The sequence below is a fragment of the Carlito syrichta genome, unplaced genomic scaffold, assembly GCF_000164805.1.
Source record: "Carlito syrichta isolate Samal-C Ts95f unplaced genomic scaffold, Tarsius_syrichta-2.0.1 Scaffold145306, whole genome shotgun sequence".
Lineage (NCBI taxonomy): Eukaryota > Metazoa > Chordata > Mammalia > Primates > Tarsiidae > Carlito > Carlito syrichta.
Genome location: NW_007089402.1, coordinates 43,982 through 50,980, shown reverse-complemented (window position 1 = coordinate 50,980; position 6,999 = coordinate 43,982).

Genomic DNA, 6,999 nt, shown 5'->3' with positions numbered 1-6,999 from the left:
TGACTATGTGCCAAATGCCCCTCGTGAATTACTTATTTGGGAAAAATCTGATCTTCCCCATTTTTCAAATAAGAAGACAAGGTCAGAAAGAGGATATGACGTGCCCAGGGTCACCCAGTCAGCCACTGGTGGAGCCAGGCCCGAAAGCCAGTCTGTCTTGACTCCCAACAGGGCTCAGAAGCCCACACTTGAACTTTCAAAGGAAAGATGGTATCTGCTCCGCCCCTCCCTCTGATGAGGTCCAATGTGTAGGTCAGAGCTGGAAGGGACCGGAGAAGTGACCTAATCCTATGATTCTCAACAGTTCATAAATCCACCCCACCCCCGACACACACCAGCCTCATCATCAAAGAAGCTGGTCCCACCACGGGAGAAGCAGAGCTCTCTTTTTCTAAGGAGAGATGTTTCTGCCGGTCTGTTTATCATGTAGGTAGGGCAGGCTGAATAAGGGTGATTTCAGCGGGGATACTGAGAGCCAGTGCTATTGCTATGGCTTTAAGACACAAACAGAAAAAGAATCTATTAGTCACTGAGGAGTGTAATATGCCTGTTGAGTAATCAGCCTGCCGGCCATGATACCTGTGAAGCACAAGGATGATACATGAAATACCACAGCCAAATTCCTGGACACTTGTGGGTGGGTGTGGGGTCGCTGGGGCTGACAGGTCATGGGCCTTGTTCTGAAAACCCTGTCTCCTACCAATGACTGCTCTGGTTTAACTTCCCATTCCACAGACGGGGAAACCGAGGCCTAGAAAGGAGAGATGGTTTACCCAAGGTCACCCAGCATCCTTAGGACACAGTCAGGGCGGGGAGCCAGTTCCTGCTGGCTGTCCCCAGTCTAGGAGGACTGCAAGTGCTCGGGGCTGTGGCTGAGGTCATGTGGGATGTTCTCCATCCCTCTCTGACCCACTTTCCCCTTCCCTCTGACATACCCTGGCTGACCCCAGACCTGTTTCCCCTCCCCTTTGCAGATAAGGCTGCCAAGGTTTCCAGAGAGGCTTGGGGATGGGGTGTGGCTTCTGAAATGTCCAGAACTGGGGACAGGCTGGAGAGAGCCCAAGTGTCTCCTCTCCCCTACCCCAGGCTTGTTCACTCCCAGCTGTGTGGGTGGATTCAGACGCTGTCTGGGATTTGACAAGTGGGCAGCGAGACCAAAGGTTTCCCCAAAATCCAATCAGAAGGGGCCTCCTTGGAAGGAATAAAGACCGGGAAGGATGTGGCTGGAGCACTGACTTTGAGCACTCAAGATCATAGCTACTAGCATAAGCCAGTCATTTCTCTTGCTTGGGTCTCAGTTTTCCTCTTCTGTAAAATGGGTGGAGGGATACCCATTCATTCGGCAAAACTTTGCTGAGTGCACAGTCTTCAAAGTCGACGTTTCAGCGTTTGCTGTGTTCCTAGTACTGAGCTAAGTCACTCTCCATGCATTCTCTCCTTTACATCTCACAACCTTAAGGCTAGGTTTTATATTTCCTGATCTAATGACATGAGGGTTGAGCCTCAGAGAGTCTTCAACACCTTATCCAGGATCCCAGCACAGAGCCAGAGCCCACACCTGGGGGCTGATGGGCCACACTCTGAAGGTACCTGAAGCCGAAACAGGAATCTTTGGTCCAGCCACGGAGAGAGGGAGGCAGCCCTTAGGGAGGCTGCTGAGCCCTGGGCCCAAGAGAGTCCGAGCTGAGAGGAGAGCATCTGTTCACCTCCATCATGACATCACGGGTCACCTGGCTACCGGGGGATCGCAACAGCAGAGCTGGAAGGCACGGGGGCTTCCCAGTCCCCACCCCGTCTGGCCAGCTGCCTCACTAGCAAGTGTGGGTGCTTGAAGGGAGTCGGGTCCTCAGAGGGACAGCAGCTCCCAAACCACCAGGAAATGAGCCAGGTGTTTTCCGGACACTTGCTGACTTGATCTCCCCAACAGTCCTGAGACGTGGGGATCATCACTAGCTTCATTTTACAGATGAACAGACTGAGGCCCGAAGAGTGAAGCGGCTATTCCAAAGTCACCCAGGACCATGATTTTGACTGGGGTCTGTCTGCCCGAAGCCCGTGGTTTTTCACTGTCCCTAGCGCCAATCCACGTCTGTTGCAGGGCGTCGCATGAGTCGCTACGCCTCCCTGGGCCTCATGCTCTGCCTTGGCTCAATCATCTTGGAAGATCTCAGTGAGATCATGGATGAAGGTGTGCTTTGCAGTTGTGCCCATGGCAACATGGCTGACATTTTGCGATTCTGTGATTTCAGGAGTGCCGGCGACTCCTTAGGCTAAAAAATATCTTCTCTGGCTTGCCCCAGTGCCTACAATTTCCTCATTAGGGCTGCTTCCCCAGGACCAGACCTTGTCCCCAGGAAGTCCCCTGGAAGAATGGCATGGCTAGGACAGGATCATCCATCATCCTCAGACATATTTTGTTTTACAGCATCATTATGTGTTGGGCCAAGTCATTTCCAGGAGGTGGACTGTTGGGCCCAGATGAGCAGGTCCTCTGGCCTGGGGGAAGCCCATCACATAAGCTCAGCTCTGTCTTCTTGTAGGAAAATACACCCCTTCCCATGGTGTAGGAGATAGGAGCAGCCCAAAGATTCTGCGACCACAACTGCTTTTGAACCAACAAATCTGGTGATCCAGGTCTGGGAGTCAGAGAGGTGAGTACTGGGAAGCCCGGCTGTGTGGAATCTAGATGACACCTAGGGGAAGACCCACAGCCCCACTGAGTGGCCAGAAGCTGCCCAGAGTGGATGTGGCCAGTATAGAGATCAGAAGTTGTTATGGGCCAACCTAGAGTGGATGGGCAGAGCAGAGTTGGAAGCAGGATATAGGTATCCTAGGATATAGGACATCTCAGTTACTTCCCAAGGGACTTTAATTTATAGATGCGACTGAGTGTCTGGGGTGAAGCTGTCTCCAGTGCAGGCGGCGAGGTCATCTCCAGCCCTGGGATCTTGGGCTGGGGAGATGTCATCTCCAGTGATGTTATTTCCTGAGGTGAACTTCTGGGCCAGAATGCTGTCATCTGGGATGTGGGACTGGGGCATCCTTCCCAAGGGTACCCACCTGGGTTGATGTGGGTATTAGCATTTGCCATGTTTGGTTGAGACAGCAGCCACTTGAAGACTGTTAATCAATGAAAACACCCAAACCAGTAATAAGACCACAGTCACCAGAATCACCAGAGTGGTGTGCAGCTGCATTTGACAGGTTTTTGGTTTTGGTGGAAGTTTAGTTTCCAAGGGGTCCCACAGAAGATGAGACATTGCCTGGCTGGTGGGACGCTCTATAGCTAATGGGTCCCAGGAATGTATGCACCCTCCATCTGGCCTCCAACCCACTGTGGGAGGAGACAAAATGGAAAATTTATAAAAATAGGTTAGGGCCTGGGGCGAGAGAGGGACTCATTTTAGGGATTTATTTGCTGGATTGGAATTTTAAAAGGAGTTGTTTAAGGGGATCATTATGTCCCTTGATTAAACCAGTTACTTGGGCCATGAAAATTCTGTCGAATGCCTTTCCAAGAACACAGCCTTGTGGATACTGAGAAGTAAAATGCGTGTCTTGCTTATGACCAGTGATGGCTGTAACTCAGAAGGGATTAAGGAGTGTTTTAGCAAGGCCTTGTATTGTGATCTTAGTCTATAGAGAGACATGGAATTCTCATTCACATTTTGTGTGTCTATGAGGCAAGAGATTCTCAGCACTCTTTATCTGGAGGGGACAGTTTCTAGGTAACGGCCCAATCGTTTATAACAACCATGAAGACTAGACCATTTGTCGAACAGGGCATTCAGTGCTAAGACGACTACCTGATGTTTGGCCAAGTATATCGTTTCTTGGGTTCTGCTCTTTATCAGGGATATCCTGGCTGAGGATGGAAAGCGTCAACACTCTGCTAAGCTCTGTCGCATATGATGGGTGAGCAATTCTGTTCCCATAGTCTATGAACTCCCATTGGTGTTTACTCAGTTCATCCCAAGGGGCTCTCTCTAGGTCATCGAGGGCCTGGGGGAGGGGTAGTGGCACCCTGGCATCTGACAAGGGACTGAGGATGGGGAGGCCACCTCCTTCTGCAGGTGAAATATCCCAGAGGGCCCAGGCTTGGTGTCATCCTGTCTTAGGGAGCCCCGGGTAGCTATGCTGAGCTCATGGGCTGACATTCCAGTGACCCAAAGCATCATGGGCAGCTGGGGATGGGGATCGCAGGCTCAGGGTCTGTCAGAGTCTCTGTTTCCAAGAGAGCCCAGTGGGTAGCCAGGCTGGATGGAAGGAACCTGGCATGTGGGTGAGACCATGAGGGTAGCCAGGTGTCTGGAAGATGGGGACGGTGGTCAGATGGCTGGAGCCGCGAGCAGAGGTCTGGGCTACTGAAACTGCCACCTGCCTCTCTGTTCCAGAAACTGGTCTCTGTGTAGTCTCCGGGAGGGCTGGGCAAACCAGCCTCTGAGAAGGCTCTGCTGGCTGAGGTGACCACTGGTGGAAGCGTCTCGGACCCACTGGCTCGGCAGCACAGAGACCTCTGCACACAGGCAGGACTCTTGCATTTTTCCCAGATACATGGGAGAGTAGGACCACGCATCCACTGCCATATTTTCAGGGAAGCATCAAGTACCACGTGGTTGAGGCCCCACACATGGCAAACTTTGAAAAGAGTACAGAAAGGGTTCTTGGCATGCCTGCTTCCCCCGCTCAGGTTGTCTATCAGTCTGGACTTTACGACCCTCAGAATGGACACCAGCAACTCCTCCTCTCTGTGCGCCCTCCTTCCTTCCCTACCACCACGCTCCTCTCTGTCTTTTTAAGCTTTCTTTTTTGAATCGGAGTCTCACTTCATCAGAGGCATGCTCATGGCCACCCCAGCATTGACCTGCTGGACTCCAGCAATCCTTTCACCTCAGTCTTCCAAGTAGCCAGACTACAGGGGTGCACCACCATGCCCAGCTAATTTTTTAATTTATGGTAGAGATGAGGTCTTGCCAAGTTGCCCAGGCTGGTCTTGCCCACCTGAGCTCAGGCAATCCTCTTGCCTCAGCCTTCCAAAGTTCTGTTTTTTTTGTTGTTTTTTTTGAGTTGGAGTCTTACTCTGTCGCCCAGACTAGAGTGCAGTGGTCGCTCCCAGCCACTGCAGCCTCGACCTGCTGAGCTCCGGCGATCCTTCCGCCTCAGCCTTCCAAGTAGTTGGAACTACAGGCGCGCGCGACCACGCGTGGCTAATTTTTTGATTTATTGTAGAGATGAGGTCTTGCCAAGTTGCCCAGGTGGGTCTTGAACCCACGGGCTCAGGCAATCCACTCACCTCAGCCTCCCAAGGTGTGGGATTACAGGCTGAGCCACCGAGCCCGGCTGCTTCTTATCCTTAAATATACATTCATGGAAATTGGTCTATAGGCTCAACTCAATTTCTATAAAAATCTCAGCAAGTTTTTTTGGTAGGTAAATATTAGATTGTTCTAAAATGTATATAGAAAGGCAAAGAAACTAGGATAAAACTATCCTGAAAAGGAATACTGACGTGAGAGGAATGGCCCACACGGTTGGAAGACGCTTTCTATAGTGACAGGAATCAGAATTGTGCATTACAGAAAGAAGGGTGGATGTTGAGATCAACAGAGTTGCCTGGTCTATGGACTCTCACAAGCTATGGCTATTTGATTCTTTAAAACAAAAAAAAACAAAAAAAAAACAACTCTTGGTCATGTACAGTGGCTCACGCCTGTAATCCCAGCACTTTGGGAGGCCAAGGCAGGAGGATTCCTTGAGCCCAGGAATTCAAGACAAGCCTAAGTAACACAGCGAGAACTCATTTCTTTAAAAAATTTAAAAATTAATTAAGTGTGGTGGTGCATGCCTGTAGTCCCAGCTACTCCAGAGACTGAGGCAGAAGAATCACCTGAGCCCAGGAGGTCAAGGCTATGATAGCTGTGAGTGTGCCACTGCATGCCAGCCTGGGTAGCAGAGTGAGACCATGACTCAAAAACAAACTGCCAGGCGCGGGGGCTCAAGCCTATAATCCCAGCAATTTGGGAGGCCGAGGCGAGAGGATTGCCTGAGTCCAGGGCTTCGAGACCAGCCTGGGCAACTTAGTGAGACCTTGTTTCTATAATAAATCAAAAACTTAGCTGGGCGTGGTAGTGCATGTCTGTAGTTCAGCTACTTGGAAGACTGAGGCAGAAGGATCACCCGAGTCCAGCAGATCGAGGCTGCAAAGGCCAGTAGCGTGCCACTGCACTCCAGCCTTGGTGATAGAGTGAGGCTCCAACTCAAAATAAAACAAAAAACAAACCAAAAAAACTCCCAAACTCTTTCTTTTAAAATAATTATAGATTCACAGGAAGTTGTAAGACAGTACGGCAAGATCCTATATCCTGGTCACCCAAGTTACATCTTAAACAGTTACAGTGCAATATCAAAACCAGGATATTGACACTGGGTTCACATACCTGTATAGTTCTATGTCATTCTATCACACGTATAGCAGATTCATGTAACCACCACCCCAATCAAGATACACAGCCAGTCCATTACACAAAGGTCTCTGCCAAGCTACCCCTAGAGTGACATCCACCTCCACCCACAAACCAGTCCTGTGCCCTCCATCTTGGTCCACTCCTGCCCCTCGTGGTTCCTCCCATCTGGACACCAGACTGCCCCTTGTGGTCCACCCTGTGCTGCCAGATTCCTGCCGTCCAGCCTGGGCCTCCCCGACTCCAAGCCACCCCGACCTATTCCCCATCTCTAACGTATCATCCAAGGACGTTAGATAAATGGCATCTATGTGACCTTTTGAGATGGGCTTTTTTTTTTTTTGCTTCATTTATTTATTTTGAATATGTGGGGTACAATACAGGGTTAGATATATAAATGTTCATTATGCAAGTACCCTTCTTGATGAGGTATGCTCCCCCTGACAGTTTCCACTACTGCCAAGCCCTTTCTTACAGTATTTTTCACTTCCGCATAATGCCCTTGAGATCCATGCAGGCAACTATGTGTCTCAGTAGT